The 21,449-nt window shown below is 45.5% G+C and overlaps 1 protein-coding gene across 4 annotated transcripts in view; it reads right to left on the minus strand.

Moving 5' to 3' along the window:
* Positions 1-18,999, minus strand: part of UBAP2 (ubiquitin associated protein 2) — a 151,004-nt gene extending 132,005 nt beyond the window's left edge. For all 4 annotated transcript variants that reach the window (XM_071580539.1, XM_071580538.1, XM_071580537.1 and 1 more), the window contains exon 1: positions 18,901-18,999. The gene's annotated coding sequence lies outside the window, so the exon portion shown is untranslated. The remainder of the gene's footprint in view (positions 1-18,900) is intronic.
* Between the last annotated feature and the right edge of the window lie 2,450 nt (positions 19,000-21,449).

Consider the following 21,449-nt stretch of genomic DNA (forward strand, 5'->3'; position numbering starts at 1 on the left):
CTTCTTGTTGTGAGGGGTTGTTGTTTTGTTTGTTTTTTCTCTGTGGTGTTGGGGAATTGGTTTACTCTGGTCTGTTTATAGTTATACCTATACCCATATATATAAATATATATATATATATATATATAAAAATATATATATATATATATATATATTTCTAGCAGTTAGGGAAAGTTATCCATCTTGCATTAAAATTCCTTTTCTTAAATTTGATAAAGAGTGGCGTGATTATTGTGGAGAAGGCCCCCTCCCCCGCTTGTGGGTAAACATTTTGGTTTTTCCCCTCAAACCAAGACAGTTCTGTAAACTTTTTTTTTTACTGACCTAACCCCATATCTCCAGACTAAAGTCCTCCTTACTACTTTAAAAACAAACAAACCCACAAAACCCAAACAAAACTAAAATTTGAAAACTCCTTTATCAGTAGTTAAAAAAATTGTTCATTTCAAGTGTGTTTACCTTCTCAAACTCTAAGGAATTCTGATTCCAGCACTTCTTCATAAAGCAAATATCTAGACTTAAAAGTGGCATTTAAGAGGAAAATCATCCCAAACCTCAATATTTTTGTTTAGTTTTCTGTCTGTACAGCAAGTTTTAGTACAAGGACCTACACCACAACTGCAGACCCAGGACTCTGTGACATGGAACGGCAACAGTTACTCCAGTTTACAAAAGCAGTAACAAAATATTGAAATCTCAACACCCAACCCTCCTAAAACTACCAAATCCCACGCTCTCCCACGGTCTTCATACATTGCCTTTTCCAACACATTTAGTTGGGTTTCTGCTTTGGATTTTAGAAAGAAAAGAGGAAGGCAAAGAATCAAAGAGCAATTGAACGCACATCAAAACAAAAATCAGATCTTTAAAGATAACATGTTTTCTGTGATCTTTGGTTCAACCTTCCTTCAGCAAGAACTTGTCCTTTTAGACTCAATAAAGTCACAAATGCTACAAATACATCCAATACTAATTGACTTGACAGGGTTGCGAGTCCCTGAAGACACAGAAAACCTATTCCTGAACTTCCAGGAACACACCAGGCATGGCAATACCATCTGACTTTCAAGATTCCTCTAGAAGTTAAATTATTCATTTCCATCAAGTGAACAAAACACTTGCAGTTTCAATTCCTTTCCTGGGGCAATCTCAAATACGCTGCTTTCTTGACTCCTTGGACAAGGAGCTGTGATAAAGAACACTGCAGAAATCTACATGAACACCTTAAAAGTGTGATTGCTTTTTTATATTCAAAACATAAAGCTACCAGTCGAGGATTTCTCACAATGGAAGTGCTGGGAAAAGGCTGCTGGACATTGCCTGGTGAGGGCACAACTACTCACAGGCACAGTGAGCCCAGATTTTACTGGTGGAGCACCACATGGGCACAAGGAAAAAACCTATGCCTGCAAAGCATCAGTGTGATGGATTTCCCTCAAGTGCTGTTGCCCAAAGCATCCCATCATCTTTATTGCTATGTGCAATGGGAAGTGTGCAGGAGTCAGATGTTCCTCAGGAGCAGCGCTGATGCCTCAGGGTCTGTAAAGCCCCAAGGAACAGCACCCAACCTCAGTTCATGGACCCTGTGCTCTTCTTCCAGAGAAGAGCAACAAGGTTGGAGAAGGGACTGGAGCACAAGGCCTATGGGGAGAGGCTGAGGGAGCTGGGGATGTTTAGCCTGGAGAAGAGGAGGCTCAGAGGTGACCTCAGCACTGTCTAGAACTACCTGAAGGGAAGTTCCAGCCAGGTGGGGGTTGGTCTCTTCTCCCAGGCACTCAGCAATAGGACAAGGGGGCACGGGCTCAAGCTCTGCCAGGGGAAATTGAAGTTGAAGATCAGAAAAACTTCTTTCCAGAGGGAGTGCTCAGGCATTGGAATGGGCTGCCCAGAGTGGGGGGGGGGATTCCCCATCCCTGGAGGTTTTTAAACTGAGATTGGCCATGGCACTGAATGCCATGATCTGGTAAAGGGACTGGAGTTGGACCAAGGGTTGGACTTGATGATCTCGGAGGTCTCTTCCAACCCAACTGATTCTATGATTCTAAAGGAGCACAAGGAGAAAAAAGACAATACTCAATGTACTCACTGTTTATTCCACCACTGCTACATTCAGTGGAAAGAACCATCAGTATTGCAAACCTGCTCTTCATACCTACTGCTCTGGGTTTGGAACAACCAACAAAACAAGTAGAAAAGGTAAAGCCCTTGGTGTTTTTCCTCCTAAGGTTTCCTGAGTAGCATCCAGTGGAAGGGCACTTAGAGGCTCTACAACTCCCAAAACCACAGCAGCTGGCAGAAACACAGCCTAGTCCTCCCCTACAACAGACACGGTGACTGAATTATACACTGCATTAACTAAGAGGCTTGAAAAGAACATTAACTAGTACTTAGAAAAGGAAAGGTTTATTGCAGCTGAGGAAAACTGAACTAGCAGACTTTTCAGGGTTGAAAATCATTATCCTCTGCAGCCAGAACCAGCACAGCCCTCCTGAAGTCTCACACACAAGTGGACAATAGCTGAGCACAATTTAGGGCAAAAAAACCCTGACCAGAGTTTCAGTTCCCATTTGGAATCTGGTTATATATTCATTTGAAATTCAATCCATAGTTTGGGCAGAATGCAAACAGTTTACTCCATTAAAAGCAAGGACCAGCTCACATCTAACACCAGAGAGCTGTGGGCAGCACCCAAAATGGAACTCCTGCTCCCCTGCTCCTTAACCACAAAAAGTATTGCTACTTCCTTTCAATTGGACTAACGATCCTGCAGCCGCAGAGGGAAGTCAGGTCAGTAGGTTCACGCAGGAGCAAACGAAAGCCTCTAAAACAAAACAGTGAGTCAGTTGAACAAGCTTATCCAGTGGAAAACTATGTGGCTATACAACTGCTGAATCCAGCATGACGGACAGGGATCAAGTTCACAAGGAAAGCGGGAACTTGCTCTCCAGCAGCCATGCACCTGTAACGGTGCACAGGCGAAATGAGGGGTTTGTAATTTGTTTTCCTGGGATCCAGAATAGCACGACTTCTTCCTGATCAAGCTCACAGCACACAAGCAAAACAATTAAAAATAATTCCTTGTAGGCATTTTAAAACCCAAAAACAACTCCCAGAAAGGAGCTCTGGCAGCACAGTAACCTCAAATGTTTCACTCCATGCTCAGCCTCTTTGATACCTGTTAGCATCCAGAAACTTGCAATGAAGAATCATAGAATCGATTGGGTTGGAAAAGACCTCCGAGATCATCAAGTCCAGCCCTTGGTCCAACTCCAGTTCCTTTACCAGATCATGGCACTCAGTGCCACGGCCAATCTCACTTTAAAAACCTCCAGGAATATGGTGAATCCACCCCCTCTCTGGGTAGGCCATTCCAATGCCTGAGCACTCTCTCTGGAAAGAATTTTTTTCTGATCTTCAATTTCCCCTGGCAGAGATTAAGCCCATGCCCCCTTGTCCTATTGCTGAGTGCCTGGGAGAAGAGACCAACCCCCACCTGGCCAGAACTTCCCTTCAGGTAGTTCTAGACAGTGCTGAGGTCACCTCTGAGCCTCCTCTTCTCCAGATGAAACAACCCCAGCTCCCTCAGCCTCTCCCCACAGGAGAGGGAGCACTCCTTGCTCAGCCTCTTTGATACCTGTGAGCATCCAGGAACTCGCACTGAATAAGATGCTTCATATGTGGAAATGTTTCTATCCAAAGAAGAGGAGGGTATAAGCAACACCAGGACAGTCTCACTGACACAGTTTATGTTCACCTAGAATACAGTCTTTTCCCCCAGCCACAGAAATGTATGTCGACATTCAGCTACAGGCATCAAAATAGAGACTCAAACTACCCCAAAGCAACTTAGGCAGCCAAAACAATCCTTCATTATTTTGTACACATGACTAAATATTCAATGTTTTTCCAGTCATCTATGAATTTCCCTTTTACAGGAATAGCTCAATTAAATGTCCACCCTTTCCCCACCTTGGCAAGCCTTGCTCACACTGCCAGCTCGTTGAAATTCACAGCAGCCCCTCTGAGGGGGAAAGGAGGAAATCCAGACAAACTCATTCAGGAAGACTGGGCTGGATGACTTGGAAGGCCTTCATGTGGCTCCCTCCACCAAAAGAATCAGCAAGCAAAGCCTGTGCAGACTGTAATTTGCACAGCATTCCAACCCATTCCAAGGAGAACCCAGGGGTCAGCAGGAAGCCTGGGTGAGCTCAGGGCACACACACATGTAAGTAGGTGAGGAAACAGCTGCAGACTACGAACTAAACAAGTTAGAGATGTTCTCTTCAAAGAATACATGGAAGGACTATGATACCAGGTCACACTCTGGTTAAGCTATCAATTCTACAAGGAACAAAAAATATTTAAGTGGCCAAAGCATCTCAGATAAGACTGTAGTACCCCACTAAAGCTGCACAGGACTGATGACCTTCCTGCACTAACTGTGCCTTTGCTCAAAAGCACGACTCCCCACTTCTCAGTGACAATGTCACCAGGACACTTGAAGAACAGCCAAAGCTTGGGCTGTGTCAGAACACACAGCACAAGCTGCCACCACCCATCAGGGACACTTCAGGCTTCCAGCAGGCCAATTGCACCAACTGTAAGACAACAGTTAAAACCAAAAGAAGTTCAGTGGATCGCTCCCCATTAATCACCACCAGCACAATCAACAGCTGGCTTACCCACAAGATGAGTAATGCATGCCACAGACTAAAAAATAAAGAAGGCTGCTAAATAACAAATGAAACTTTTAAAAAAGCTTATTAGGAAAGCTAATCCAGATTACACTAGTGTCAGAACAAAAGAAAAAACAAACCAACAAAAAAGAGCAGGGAAAATCAAGTAATGGGAACTGTTGGCTTTGGTTATTAAACTGTAGAAAAGCATATTTCAGCTACTTCCTCTGATACAACAGCCCCTAAAATGAACTGCTGTTGACACAGAAAGAACAAACTCTAAGAAGATTCAAGCTGAAACCCAGGTACTCCAAATGATATCAAGAAACAGGTGACGCCAGACAGGACAATACCCAGCAGGGGGAATTCTCAGTGAGTGGGTGCTCGGAAACAAGGTGGCACAGGAAGCAGCACTGCACACCCAACACCTCCTGCCAGAGATGAACACACTCCCTGTCTGAGCAGCCCCTCCCCTCTGGCGTCACCAAACCATGCTCTCCTGGAACAGCTTCCAAAGGAATTCTTTGAATAGAACCAGATACAGCAAGAGGACTAAAAATAGCCCAGCAAGAGCAGAGAGTTACATTCTCACACTTGCGGAAACACAGGCGACTGAATTAAAAAAATAATAATAAAAAAAAGGCACCGACTTTTTTTTTTTTTAATTCCCACTAGAACTGACAATGAGGGACAAAGTAGACAGTACCATCACAGAAACGTTTTAGAGGGGAGGACTTGTGCCACTCATCAGATCACATTACAACACTCACAACCAAACACGACGATGAAATTACAAGCCACAAGTGATATAAAAGGAAATACACTGTGTAATCAGAAAAGCTGCATCTACAGAATGTGCTGAAGGCATTATGATATATTTTATTTTAATGTCAGAGTTTTGGGAGCAACACCAAAGAGTTCAGTATCATTCCCACAGAGCCCAACTCCTTGAACACACACCAAGAGAAGACCTTCAGTACAGATCCCTCCTTGTGATGTGCTCACATTCAGAAGACCAAAAACCAGGAGTCTTACTGAAAAAAACCCCAATCTTTTAAATAAACCAAGATATTCTGGAACATCTTTCTATATTTATCCCCCAGATGATGGTACTTTTCAAGGTTCATCTTAAGCAGGAGGACTGTCCACCAAAGCAAAAAACCAACTTTTTTGCAGTGACATACACAATTCTGGACATGAAGTTCCAGAAGGTGGAAGAGGAGTATCTAGGGCAGTATTAACCCTTTCCTTTCTTTACCATCCTAACTGTACATAACATCTTAATGAAAAATATCAGCCATTTGGTCGGTCCAGTTTAGGTTTTCCAAAGTGAAACACTGTGAGAAGTGAAACCCTTTTGCCAACACACTGCCAGGTGCTCAGAGAAAGCACCAAGAACTGAAAGACATCAAAGATCACTTTCACTTCTCTGCCACCTCTGGATTTCTCCTTCTGTGGTCAGGACCATTACTACAATTTCATCCACCTTTACACAAGGCATGTTTGATGAGTTTCCTCTGTTACCAGTCCTCACATTGACTTGCTTGTCAAAAAACCTGGTTTTACCCCAAGCTTTCCCACTTGATTATGAGCATTATTTTCCTCACCATCACAACTTCTCAACTTGATCACATGTAAATTCACTTGCACTTGTTCCATCATTCCCAAATTTACATGAGGTCAGGCCTAGCTCCTCCTCTGCAGCAAAACGACACCAAACTATCCAAAGAGATGAAGGAATAACTCTCTCTACAACCTCAAATGTACAACATGCTAGAAAGAAGCAGGTAAATAAAGATCCCTTAGCACAGAATTCAAATCTAAAAGCAGAAATAAAGTCATCTAGGCTGTTCTCTTTTAATGCTACATCAAAATTAAATTCATCATTCACTTCTTAGTTTCCTAATGTTTCTCAAGGAGACAGCAAAGAGACAAGCAGCTCACATAAGATGTCAAATTGCCCAAAGTTTTGTTGCATTTAATTTAGTATTCATTTTTTTTCCAACATAAGCAGGGCAGGGAACCTCTCACAGGCTTCTCCTTAGACCCACAGCTGCTGTTCCAGCCCTGTCTTTACCTTTTCCTGCAAATCTGGACTGACTTGAATGTTGTTTCACTTCCATGCATTTTCTGTCTCTGGCAGGAAGTTGTCACTCTTCTCCATCATTCCTTTCCATGACAGACAAGCACATAATAAAATTGACAAAATGTGAAAAAGTAATTAAAAAAAAATCTGCAAAATCCGAATAAGCATATAAAGTTTTTCTTCAGAACTTCTTTCCTATTAATAGGCCACTAAGAAATTCCTTTTCACAGAATTTCCCTTTTTTTCATAATGTTAAGGCTACTCTTTGACATATTTTTGTACTCTGATGAATTACTTTAGTACAGCAAAATAAGAAATCGTAGTCCCTGATTCCACACAGGATTATATATATACATATATATATATATATACACACACACATATACATATATATATACATATTCCACAGGTTTATATACTGTGCAAGGCAATATTAAAATGCCTAAGCAGAAAATCTGGTTTTTAGAGCATCCCAAGAAGACAGTAGTCAACTACTTAATCACCAGTCTAAAAGACCAAGCACTCTGTTTCAAGATGAAGATTACTCTCTTTGGAAAGAAAATGGACTTTTATTCTTCACATCTTAGTCTCTCAAACAGCTTATTTATACTACCTGTGCACCTCCCCATCATTACACGAGTGAATTTTGAGGGTGCCCCTGTAATACACACTTTGCAGGTTTCCTCTGTAGCAACAGCATTAAAATATTACAGGTATCAGCTCCAGAGATCACTCTGCACCTATAAAAACTTTACGAAACAAATGGTTTGGCAGCGACAATCCTGAAAACCATTTCAGCACAAGATGGATTGTAAAGATCAATTTTCTCCAAAAATATCAGAAAGTTGCACTTACACAGAAACAACCAAAGGATGAGCAGTGGATAACCAAGATGAAATACTACAAGTTCTAGAAACTGCACTACAAACTTAAGCAACAGCTTTTTAAACACTGTAATAATTCTCAGTCATTTGTAGAGTGTTATTTAAAAATTCTAGCAGAGCAGGGCACTGCTGCTGCAAAAGGCAAGATGACACTGTAAATAAATTCAGAAACCAGTGGTAGGCAAGCTTAAAATGCAGAACAGAGTGATGCCTCAAATGTGTTCCCAATTTAACACAGGACTGTTTTTCAAGTTCAAGGAGTACACTGCCCAAAACAAAGCTTTTTAAAACTAGTAAGAACCTGATTCACCAGATTAAAGTGAAAATAAAAATGGGAGAAGGAAGAATGCAAAATGCCTCCTCTGAGCAGAGAGTTCAGGACACAGCAATCACCCCAAGCTACAATCAGCAGAAAGGAAACCCAAGAAACTGCTCATTGTCTCACCTTTAGCACACACTGGAATTTGTGGTTCTACAGGGATTGAGGTGTTTTTTGGAAGCATGAAGCCTCACCCCAGTGGTACTGTCCTTCTGGATCCTCCCTTTCCTGATGTCTAAAATTAGCAAACCAGTGCTTACCAACCTTGTTGTTGTGCTCTACAGAGGAAGGTGTTGGCATGACCTTATTTTGATAACCCTGCCACGAAGTCTGAGTTTTTGAGCTTTGCTGGAAGATCCTGTGAGCTCACAGCTACATCACAGGAACTTCTCTGCAGGATCAGATGCAAAGGGCTCATAGAATGGCATAAAACAGCTCTCAATACCTGCATTTAAACACTGCTGAGTATACAGACAACTGCCAAGAACAGCAACTATAGGAACTAGAACTTTTACTTCCATTTATTCATGAAAGTCCATTTCAAGAGTCACAAATACATCCAAGAAAAACATTTTCTGCTCTTCTCAGATTTTATTTTGCCAGGGAAACAAGAAAGGGAAGGAAAATGCATGTTTGAATAGATTATATCATTCCAAAAGCCAGAGACATAACTTCCCTTTAAAACCATTCTGAATTCTTAAATGTTATATACACAATGCATAAATCTCAGAATTTCCCAGAACACAAAGCACCAAGAGTAAGGCCTTCCATATCAGAGATTATGTTAGACTTTCATGTATATTCTAATCTACAAGCACACTTGAGAACAAAAACCTTTGTTTGACAAAATTATCAGTTCCTACCAAATTTAAACGAGGAATAAAACAAAGAGTTGAAGGAATGCAATGACATTAAGTGAGAAGAAAAACTAGGATGAAACCTGGAGAGTCAAGAAAAAAAATGTGAATACAGCAAAGGCTGTAATTTTACTTCAGAGGCAACTAAAATTAAACAAATGTTTATCAGCAGTTTTACCCTGACTGAAATGCAAGTTATTGTTTAACAATTAGAAGTACATTGATGTCAAACTAAAATTTTCACACTATAAACAAGTATTTCTTTGGCTGAACTCTTCTAGAGCTTTAGTCAGATATCCAACTGCTGCAAAAGACTTGAAAGTCCAAGTTCCAGAAACACAGGACAGTGTTTTGGTTGCAGCTGTGATGTTTTGGATTTAGTACAACTGGAAAATATTCACATCACCTTTGTTAAGATGGAGATGCTTTTTTTTAACAGATATGAAGCATTACAAAGATCTTAATCTTTTACAGACTTTTACTAAATTAAATTAAATTGAGGGCTAACTTTCCTTTCTTTTTTAATTGGAAACTTGGGTAATTTTAAAAATACACGTAGCTTCTGAAAAAGAGAGATGGAGAACAGACACTGTAGGTCAGTATCTCCAAAGCTTTGGTACATCCCTGAAGCTGAACTAGTTGGAAGGTTAATGCACACCAAGTCCGGGAAGAGCTAAGCAGACCACTCCTCCAGGTTATCTCTAAGATTTCAAGAAAGCAGAGCCCCACACCCCTGTAGCCATAAATACAATAATCATAATACCCAAACATGCACTAGGGTGAACTTCTATTTTCAGGCATTTCCATGCTGTCTTCAGATGAATGTTTTCAGGCTTTAACTATAACAAAATCACTGGAATTCAGATATACATTTTAGCAAAGTTCAGCACAGTGTTTGAGCTGTGCTTGTGTGAGGTCACGTCACCTGGCACAGAATTTGAGCAACCTGAAATTGGGATTTTTCAGGAAACACAAGAGGTGCAAAGGTTCTCTTTGTATTCAAAGGAAGGACTAAGTGAACCTACCAGAAGAGCTCACTGTCCCCAGAAGTACTGAGTGCCAGAAGAGATAGCTTATCCCCTTCAACATTTCTCTTTCAAAAAGGAAAAAGAATTATCTTTAAAAAAACCTCACAGTCCTCCCAGCATATCTGTTCATACATAACTCCTGGGGAACATGGCAGGTTGTCAGTGCTGCTCTGTACATGCCCATGAACACTGAACAAAAACACATTTGTAGGAATACCAGAAGATGCAAAACAACCCCACAACTTTCCAGCTGGCATTAGCAAAGACCCAGCTGCTCCACCCCAACAGAGCAACATCATTTCAAAGGACTGAAATGCACTCGGTGTCAAATAATTCACCAGGCAGATTTAGAGGCGAAGAGGGATGCTGAGAACAGAGAACCTCTCCCTCCTTCCCACATACTTCACCAGAGCTGATTGTTCCCAGCTCTGTTTCATTACTCACTTTCAGTGCAGTTCATCAAAGCAGGAATTTGGTTTGTTAAGACACACCTAAGGTTCCCAGTGTTACTGATATGATCCCACTGTTACGAACCAGACTCTGGATAACTTGAACAAACAAATCAAAGTAACAACCCAAGCTAAAGAATACCAAATTCTTTCCCCCTTTCCCTCATCCCAAACCTGTCTTGTAACTACACCCAAGTCACATCCTCCCCCTGCTCTTCCACAACCCTCTTGCTCTACATACTGCACCAGAACATGTTTGTGGAGTCAAGGAAAGTACCATCAAAAGTACATGTTAACAACTGATCCTAATTGTTCTCCAATATTGTGGAGAACTGGAAAGGGAAGAAGAGTTACACACCAGTTTTTCAATCAGTGCCTGGCAATAAAGGAAACCTACAACCATAAAACCAGTTCCTGGGCATCCACCTCTCCTAAAGGAAGTCCCAGGAAGGAAAACAATGCCAAGTCCAACTGCTAAACTCTTTCACTTTATTCTTCCCTACATTCAGTTTCAGCCCCAAACAGCTATTTGCTTTTTTTGCTGGATGGAAAAGGTTTTAGTTATCACAGTCTGAATCAAATGTTCAAAACCTGCTTGTTCTGGCCTGCGAGGTAAGATGTCTCACTCAGTATGTTTTTGTGCTCAGTTTCTCCTTAGATACTAAAATTAACTGAAAAGTGATGGTTCTGCAGCTTATATCACTACGTTTTATTGTATTTTATAATGGGTGGGTCATTTCTTAAGTACTGAAACACTTATCATGTCTTCTGCTGATCATTTATTTTAATGGATTTGTCTACTGAGAATAGATGTAAAAGTTACTCTTGCTTCACTGTCTCCCATGACTGAAGTTCTCAAAATCACTCCCCAGCAATCAACAGAACAGCAGGGGAGGGAAGTCATCCAAATATCTGAGGGAGGTTTCCCAGCAGAAGCTCCATCTCAGTGATGTTTCACTTCAGATGACTGTTCTAAAAGAATAGTCCCAGCACTTCTCAGACCCAACAACCCTAACTATGAAAGTAAATTTAACCATCTAACCTTCCTCTACAGCAGTAGGGGTCTAGGGGTTCTTGGGGAAGGTGTCTAGATTTGCAAGAATTTGGTCCAGTTCTCTTTCTAATCTATCAGGACTTGTCTAATTCTGAAAAGTCTGGGGTTTAGTCTCATTAAAAAGTACTTTTAAAATAATTTTGATGCACAGAGACCCATAAATTGAACTGATCAATATGCAGATTGATCAGCAGGAACTCAGCCTAACCTCTCCTAAATGATGTATGTACACCAGGCCATCATACACAATCCAAGCAATTCCCAGACAGAACATATCCAGGACTGGGGCAATCTTATCACTGCCAGACAATCACATGTTTGACCTGTTTGCTCCCTCACAGAACTGCTGGATTGTAGTCTTCAGATACAGTCAGGACAGCCAATTACACCTTCTTTGAAAGCAAAGACATTATTTAGATTTGAAATGTGTATCTTGCTGCAATTACACAGCAGTTTCTCTAAACCCACCCATATGCCAGACCCATCCATTCCTTCACTGATCAAGAGTCAAGAACCACTGTTATCACCACCATACTAAATTCAGTGCCTAATCCACATCCTTCTCAAGGGCCTGTAAGGACTTATAGGTTGAGTTTACCTGAAGAACTACAGATTTGACTATGTCAAGTAGTTTAACCCAGAGAGGAAAGCTTGGGGGGAATGTGGTCCCTCATCAATGTATGTAAGTAGAATTATAGAATCGACTGGGTTGGAAAAGACCTCCAAGATCATCAAGTCCAACCCTTGGTCCAACTCCAGTCCCTTTACCAGATCATGGCACTCAGTGCCACGGCCAATCTCACTTTAAAAACCTCCAGGGATGGGGAATCCACCCCCTCTCTGGGCAGCCCATTCCAATGCCTGAGCACTCTCTCTGCAAAGAAGCTTTTTCTGATCTCCAACTTCAATTTTCCCTGGCAGAGCTTAAGCCTGTGCCCCCTTGTCCTATTGCTGAGTGCCTGGGAGAAGAGACCAACCCCCACCTGGCTAGAACTTTCCTTCAGGTAGTTCCAGACAGTGCTGAGGTCACCTCTGAGCCTCCTCTTCTCCAGGCTAAACACCCCCAGCTCCCTCAGCCTCTCCCCACAGCACTTGTGCTCCAGTCCCTTCCCCAGCCTTGTTGCTCTTCTCTGAACCTGCTCCAGCCCCTCAATATCTTTCCTGAACTGAAGGGCCCAGTACCTGCAGGAAAGGTGTACAGAGACCCAAGCTCTTTGCAACCATGCCCAGTGACAGGACCAGAGTACACAGGAGGCTCCCTGGGAACATCAGGGAATGCTTTTGTACTCTGAGGGTGACCAAGCACTAGCACAGCACAGCCTGCCCAGTGTAGGGGTGGAGCCTTCACCCTTAGAGGTATTAAAAGATGTCCAGACACAGTCCTGGGTAACCTGCTGAAGGTGGCCCTGCTTGAGCAAGGAGAGACAAGACCTCCTCCAGAAGTCCCTGTCAGACTGTGATTAAGTGAAGTAAAAAGGGAAGGAACAACAGAAAAGCTGTTACCAAAAATGCCTCCCACACTTCATTAAGGACAACTCAAGCTCTAGCAATTCTGCTCTGACAGTAATAACAGAAAATCGAGGGAATCTTCAATTAAATCAGGTAGGATAAAAGTCATTAGGATGTAAAATCCAGTAACATACAGTACAGCATCAACAGACAAAATGGCAAACAATGAAAACTGGAGTACAGGTGTAAAACTGAAAGGAGTTTCATGGTTGCAATCGTAACAGAGAATTATTCAAGAAATGTAATAAGCGCCTTTTCCTAAGATGTAAAGAAGAGTTCCAGGGCATTGCTGCTGATGCTGTGAATGACCCTTCCCCCCAAAAACAGGACTTCGAGCCACGTTAGTGTAGGGTAAGATAAAAAGTAAAGGTCCTTTAATATCACAGGGCCTACAGCCCACAGGAATACAGGATGACATGCATGTGTCCCAGTTCTTGTTTCCATGGCTTTTATAATAAGATCCCTCCAATCATTGCTTTACACATTTCTCAGTCCAGCCCTAGTCCCACCCCTGGTCCAACCCCCTGGAATTGGGTCTGAGGTCGTCAGGACCCTCTGTCTTCATCAGCTCTTCTTCCTCAGGCACACAAAGGTCTCTTGGAGTTCATCCAATTCTGGCTTTTGGGTCACTCTGACCTATGTTTATGTTTCATTCTGCAGGCCTTCTGATATCCTTCAGCTCTTTACCTTGGAAAGGAGTCTAAACAAGATTAATTAACTAAAGGAATTTGAGCTCCCTGTTCTGGGACAGGGGTAGTGATAGAAAGGCATTAAACTTAAACTGTTAGAAATATTAACCCTCTAAAAATCTACAACTACTGTGTTCCTAAAATCTACAAAATGTAAAAATCAGAACAAAAACCCTTTCAGCATCACTGCTAATCTGGACATCAGGAAGCAGCAAAGAAACCCAGCAGGTTGAGGACATGTATCAGAAAGCCACAAGGTTTTGTCAAACACTGACAAGAAACTCCATTTTTGCATACTCATTAACTTGCCTTCACAGAGCTTGTAACACTACTTCAATCTTTCTCCAAACTGAATTTCATACAGTTATCCCTTGGCACTTACCCCATGTTCCAAACATTCAGAAATTCATTCAGTGGCTAATAAAAGAAAGTGAAGCACAAGACCAGCAAGTGCAGGACTGCTCTCCCTCATCACACTTAGTCACCCAAAGGTAACATCAGTAACTTCGGTCTCTCTTATGTCAGTCTCCAAAACGGATCACAAGTCAGTGATCTCAAGAATGTGTGACTGAAAGCTCAAATAAAAGCACAGCAATCTGTCCCTTGGAGTACAACTCACCAACAGCATGGACCAGAATTTCTTCAATGTAATATACCACGTACAGCCCAACTACAGAGCAGGGTTTGGCACCAGGGTTCCTTTCAGATTCATGTTGCTGAAACTGTGTGTAAGACAGTGCACAATTCTAAAATTTGAGGAAGAATGCAGAGAGAAAAAATAAATCAGCAGTAGCTTTCAACTTCAGTAGACATAGGCAATGTAATATACGAGATATCAGTCAAATGTTTAGCATAAAACAGCCATGATTCAGCTACACTGAGAATCAAACAGGAAGAGGAAGCAGAGAGCTTACAGAACCCATATACTTCACTCTGCATTACTCTATACCCACTATCCTCAAATCACCTAACAAAACAAATAGAGTAGAAAAAAAATACACTGTGATTTCGTTGCTCAAAAGCAAGCTCAATATGGTTTCTGAAGCATCATCCTACTTCCAGGAACAGCACTTCAGTCATAAGAAATACAAATGAGATTTTCTAGATGGAATCTACACCAGACGCAATAAAACTGCAGGAAGACTTCCTCTCTCTACAGCTAACCATTAAAAATATTTAGGAACATGATCATGGCTAGTGAATTCAAATTTTATACCTTCAACCCCAGAACTGCCTAACAGACTGAGACAGACATTCTTTCCCCTCCATTAAACCAAGTTTTAAAATGTGTAACCTGATGATTCAAATCTGCAGGCTAAGAAAGTGTTTGAGTTTCCTTTATTTAACTTTGGATTAAAATACTGAATGACTCTGTAACATAAATTCCATTGAATGTGCATCTTCTGCAGGAATAAAATGTATTTCCTGTATGACAACCACAAAAACAAAACCATAAGGTTCACCATGGAGTACTACTTTGGGCAAACCTTAAGTCTCAAGAGAGATCAAAGCTCTGTCAACGTGGGAAAACATGTCATTGTTTTTAACACAAAATGCCACACTCAGCCAGGTTAAGGACTCCTCCAGGCTTATCTGTTGGAAGATTGATGTAAGAAGCTGGGAAGGAAAAAGCTTTATGGGTTTATCTTCAAAAAGAAGCCACAATATCATGCAGGTTTCACAAAGACAGCTGGACAAAAAGAATAAAAGAGAATTTCAAGAGAACTGAGACTAGAAACAGCTCCATTCAAGGGAGCTGCGTAAAGTTGTTCACATAACCTATTTTACAAGTTTTACTTGTACAATCTAAGGAGAACTTAAGTAAAACAAGCTCAGCAATATATTTATGATGTTTTAAAAGCAAGCTGAGCAAGCCATGAGATCTCAGGCATCAGATTGTACCAGCTCTGAACTGGGTGCCTTTTGTCCTTGTTTACTCTTTGCAGCCTTGAGAAGAAATGGGGAGAGAGGGCTGGGGGTACCGCCTGTGGAAGGAACAAGCCTGCAGGAGCCCCAGGCCGAGGGGGAGTTCCAACAGACTCACAGTTCAGGTGGCCAAAATCAAAGAGAATGGACTTTCATGTCAGAGCAAAACAGACAAACCCTTTGTAACATTTTGTACAATGTAAACCTGAAGTAATTGCAAAGGAGGTACCTCACAACCTTTCATCCCAGTTCTCACTTTAATGAATGTAACCTGTTTAGGGAAGTTACATGAAAAACAGTACAAGTCCCAACTAGGTCTTCTCTGAAAAGCACAAAGGACCCAGTGGGCTACAAGTAAACAGACTGTATCAGAATCTCACAGAATCGACTGGGTTGGAAAAGGTCTCTGAGATCATCAAGTCCAACCCTTGGTCCAACTCCAGTCCCTTTACCAGATCATGGCACTCAGTGCCACGGCCAATCTCACTTCAAAAACCTCCAGGGACAGTGAATCCACCACCTCTCTGAGCAGACCATTCCAATGCCTGATTACTCTCTCTGCAAAGAATTTTTTTCTGACATCCAACTTCAATTTCCCCTGGCAGAGCTTGAGCCCGTGCCCCCTTGTCCTATTGCTGAGTGCCTGGGAGAAGAGACCAAACCCCACCTGGCCAGAACTTCCTTTCAGGTAGTTCTAGACAGTGATGAGAAAATAAAACAAAATTCACCAAAATTTCCAGCAGAGTAACAACACTGCAGTGAGTATCTCTTGTATTTCCTCTAGCACTTTCCATTCAACACTTTTGAAGTCTACAAATACAACATGAGAGCTTCTTTCACCTGTCATGGTACAGAGGGGACAAGTCACTTGGCTTCTCTTTTAGCAAAGTCACAAAAGGCTGTTGCAAAGTCAAGCACTGAACAAGAGTCCTGCTCATGTGCTTCAACTACGTAAGAGACAAAGATAAATAAAAAGATTCATAAAAGATCCAAAGTCTTACTCCTGTCTGTCATGAAGCACCTGTTCTAAGCGCTGGTACACAACATGACTCAAACTGCACGTAAACATTACTACTAACAGTAGTACTACAATGCTAATTATTAGAAGAGCATTAACAGTACTGGACACACATCTCTCAGGGACAGTCAATCAGCATCCTACTCTGCTATGAGCAGTAGCACTAGGGGGACAGCAACAACAAATATAAAACATACCAAAAAATGGCATTCTGTGAAAAAAGCATCACCTAAAAATAAAAGTCCACGGAAGAAACACAGAACACCAACAATCTACTCTGGGCTCTAACACAGTAGTTTAAAGAACTGTTAGAACTAAACAAAAAAATTAAAAATAACAGCTTCTGGTAACAGACGAGATTCTTTATTTGGGTTTTCCTTAAGCTTCCTTAGATTCTAGTGGTGAGTTTGTAGCTCCCAAGGGCCCTTGAATGACCAAACCCTTCTGAAGTCACAGCACAAGGAGCTTTGTGGAGGACTGGCCAAGATAAATGTAACAGCCTAAATTTCAGGATAAATGTAACAGAATTTTCAGAATTTTCATGCCATTTTTTACTACAAACAGCTTCCAAAATCAACATACTGATAAAATCATAACTACAACAAAGCAGAACAGAGGTTTCCCAACAATTCCCACTCTTCCCTACCTCCTTCAAGTTACCAAGATTGTTGAGGTTATAAACACAGAAGCCAGCTCATTTTCCAAACTACATCAAAATTGGTTTACACCAGTTAATCCAGTTTGACCATGTAACCCTCCAGGAGTCCTGAAACATCATTAATCCTGCAAAGTGATTTAGCCTTGATTGCTTTCAAGTTACCTAGCATAAAGTTAAAAATAAATTCTTTAAACAAGTTAGGTCAAACCACCACAGAGAGATTGGGCCCAGGTATAAATACTGAGTCAGCCAGGTAGGAATCCAAACCCAGATTCCATTAGAGAATGTGGTACAGTCAAGGGAACTGCTAAAAGGGCCCTGTAAATATTAAAAAACCAAAAGCCAGGAGGCTGAGTCGCTGCTGATTTTTGTGAAGGCCTCTGTTTCAATGGCAAGCACTGCTCCCCCTCCCTTCCCTTCCAGCTCCAATTTCTCTACTTGGAAAAAAACAGCTGCTCTCAGGCCAGGACGGCCCCTCCGTTCCCTTTCCACAGCTCCCCCTCACACAGCTCCACAGCAAACCCCAAGTTTCTGCTCCTCGTGACATCCTGAACACACCCAGGAGGGCTCTGCACATCCACACTCCTGATGTTAACACACCTACAAGAGAGAAGCTCCAAACCAGTCCCCCCCACGAGCAGCTCCCAGGTGGCACCAACAGCACTGCAGACATTCCAGCACATGCTCTTAAACCTATTCCACATCACAGAGTTCCGATCCCCGACATCAAAGAGGCACCAGGTCCTTCCTACACCCTCCTCCCTGCAGAGGAGTATCTACCAGCTCACTGACCTGCTACAATTCTCTTCAGCAGCAAGAGGAAACACAGGTGGTTTTTTGTTGCTGTTTTTAAAGGCAACATAAGCCAGACCAATAGCAAAGCCCAATTGCGAGCAATCAGACACAGCCTACAGAGAGGACCGGCCAGGTGGAGAAGGTTATGAGAGGGAATGGCTCATTCATTGACATGTCCTCAAGTAACCCACTGTAGGTGCCGAGATGTCATTGTCTGTAGCTGCGAGCCCCCCCAGCAGCGAGGGGGCACCCGGACAGGGATGGGCACCGGCATGGATGGAGGTGCAGCCCGCGGCCAGGGATGGGCATCCGGCCAGGGATGGGCACCGGCATGGAGGGGCAGCACCCGGGCAGGGATGGGCACCTGGACAGGGATGGAGGGGCAGCCCCCGGTCAGGGATGGGCACCCGGACAGGGATGGAGGGGCAGCCCCCGGACAGGGATGGGCACCGGCATGGAGTTGCAGCCCCGCGCAGGGCACAGGCCGGTACCTGCTGGCCCTGCTGTTCCCTTCCCAGCCTCCCCCTGCCCTACCCCTGACCCCTCTGCCCGGGGGGTCCGGCTGCTCCCCCCGGCTGCCCCGAAGAGCCACAGGCTCGGACTGGCCTGGAGGACACCGGGGAGCGAGGAGCGGGGCCGGGCCCCTCTCCGGGGGTCGGACCGGACCCACCTCCGCGGCTGCCCTGCCCGGCACGGTGGGCGCTGCCGCGGCCGTGCCGAGCGGCCTCGGGGGGCGGCGATCTGGGCCAAGGCGATGCTTGCCCGGAAAGTAGGGCAGAGCCGCGTCCCGCCGCAGCCCGGCGGGGCGGGCCGGGCCGGGGCAGCGCCGGGCGGACAAAGCGGGGCCGGGGTGGGTGTGGGGCGGGAGGTGCCGCGCGCGGGGCCGGTTGTTGCGGAAGGGTCGGTGTGTGTGCGGGCGGGGCGGCTCTCGCGGGTCCCCCGAGCGCGGTACCTGCCCCGGTGCGCTCACAAAGCGGCGGCGGCGGCGCCCGCGACCGTCACGTGACCTCCCCCTTCTTCTGCTTCCTCCTCCTCCTCCACGCGCGCGCGGGGTCGCTCCCACCTCCCCTCCCACGTGACGCGACGTGACGTGACGTGACGTGGCGCGTCCCGTTCCATTCCGTCCCCCCGTCCCGTTCTGTCCCCCTGTCCCGTCCCGTCCCGTCCCGTCCCGTCCCATGTCACACACCGGCAGCGCGCGCCCGTCCAGTGCCCCCCGGGCCCCCGCTCCGGGCTCGCGCCCTCCCGCCGACCACGTGAGCGCAGCCCGCGCGGGGGCCGGGGGCAAACCCCGCCCCTTCCTTTCACCGTCCACGTGATCGGAGCTCCGCCCCCCCGCCCGGCCCGAGCGCGGCGCGGGAAAGAGGAGGGGCGGGAGTGTGAGGGACACCCCACCAGCGACACCCGGCGAGAACCCCTCAGGGACACCCCGCCAGGGACACCCCGCGAGAACCCCTCACGGACACCCAGCCAGGGACACCCCGCCAGGGACACCCCGCGAGAACCCCTCAGGGACACCCCGCCAGGGACACCCGGCGAGAACCCCTCAGGGACACCCCGCCAGGGACACCCCGCCAGGGACACCCCGCGAGAACCCCTCAGGGACACCCAGCCAGGGACACCCAGCCAGGGACACCCCGCCAGGGACACCCCGCGAGAACCCCTCAGGGACACCCCGCCAGGGACACCCGGCGAGAACCCCTCAGGGACACCCAGCCAGGGACACCCCGCCAGGGACACCCCGCGAGAACCCCTCAGGGACACCCCGCCAGGGACACCCGGCGAGAACCCCTCAGGGACACCCAGCCAGGGACACCCCGCCAGGGACACCCCGCGAGAACCCCTCAGGGACACCCAGCCAGGGATACCCCGCGAGAACCCCTCAGGGACACCCCGCCAGGACACCCCGCAAGAACCCCTCAGGGACACCCAGCCAGGGACACCCCGCCAGGCACACCCCTGAAAAACCCTCAGGGACATCGTGAAGGACACCTTTGTGTGCGGGGCTGGTCTGAGGGAACCCCAGGGGGACCCCTGTGAAAACCCCTGAGGGACCTCATGAGGGACCCCACGAGGGAGGGAGGTGTGAGGGGTCCTCGGAGCGAACCCCCGTGCAAACCCCTCAGGGACCTCACGAGGGACCCCTTTGTGAGAGGCCCCCCGAGGAACTCCCCCCAGGCACCCCCCGAGGGACCCATCCCGTGTGGGCCCCCTGAGGCCCCGCTGTGTGTGGGGAAGGGCCGCTCTGCAGCAGCATCTCAGTGCTGAGGTGATGTGGGGCAGCGTGAGCCCGGCCCTGCTGCCAGGCTGGGCACAGGGAGGTACCCACTGGCACGGAGATACCCAGGCTGGGCACAGGGAGGTACCCACTGGCACGGAGATATCCAGGACAAAGGAGAGCTGCCCCACAGGAGGAGAAGGGCAAGGAGAGTGTGGTGGCGATTGTATGACCAGACTTTGTGAACACAGATTTGGGAAGGTCTCTCCCCACATGGGTGTGCCCTTCCAGCCTGTGCAGTGGATTTTTTAGGTGAGGCACAGCATGCACAGAACTGGCCCCACCGTTTCAGTCCTGAGGTCCATTTGCCATGGCCGAGCAAGCTTGGACAGTGACAGGGAAGTCCTCGGGACTGTCACAGCACCCGGTACTAACCAGGGCTGACCCTGCTGAGCATCCGAGATGTGACAGGATGGGATGGCAGGGAGGCTTTAACTGCCAGAGGACAGTCCCCACTGAGACTCCAACTCGGGACCTTGGGATTCAGAGTCCAGAGTGCTCTCCATTACACCACGGGACCGCCTCAGTGGGGATTAGTGAAAAGCATTTAGGGGGTAGTCGGATCAATGACAAGAAATGATGGTCAATAAAGCTTGGCTCCCCAAGATGAAGAGTTTCAGGTTCTGAGTTAGGAGAAAAAAAAAACAAAAAAGCTTTATCCCTTTAGGCTTTTTCTGCTGTGTATTTTTGCCACTGTGGCCAGCACCTCTGGTGGCCTAAAACCCAGCAGTCATACCCTTTGGGCATCCCTTCTTTTTGAGGCAAAGCCAGGCTCGCTTATCCCGTGTGGGATGTGGTCCCTGCTTGGTGCTGGGCTGGTGAAGGTGATGTTCTTGTCCAGCCCCTGGTGCCTCCAGTGATGATGTCCATGGTCCTTGGCCTTTGCTGTGATCTGATTTCTTTTACCACTGTTTGCTCAGCCTCCATCCCTTGACCCCATACTCTCCATATAAGTAGAGAAGGCATGAAATCTGATTTTATCCTAAATGATACTTGAAAATTAATCGGTGTGATTTATGCTTCTGCCCTCTCCGCTTAAAGTAGGTACATTGAACCACCCTGCATCCTTGGATAGATGGGCAGGAGCTGTAACAGACCCTTCTGCTGAGAAGCTGCAAGATCTCCCTATTTCCATCTTAGTAAGATAGAGGGTTCTTTGGGCTAAATGGAAATTCAGACCAAACTGTGCACAGGTATTGTTGATGCAGCTGTTGGTATTTTGT

Source organism: Pithys albifrons, chromosome Z (genome assembly GCF_047495875.1).
Source record: "Pithys albifrons albifrons isolate INPA30051 chromosome Z, PitAlb_v1, whole genome shotgun sequence".
Taxonomy (NCBI): domain Eukaryota; kingdom Metazoa; phylum Chordata; class Aves; order Passeriformes; family Thamnophilidae; genus Pithys; species Pithys albifrons.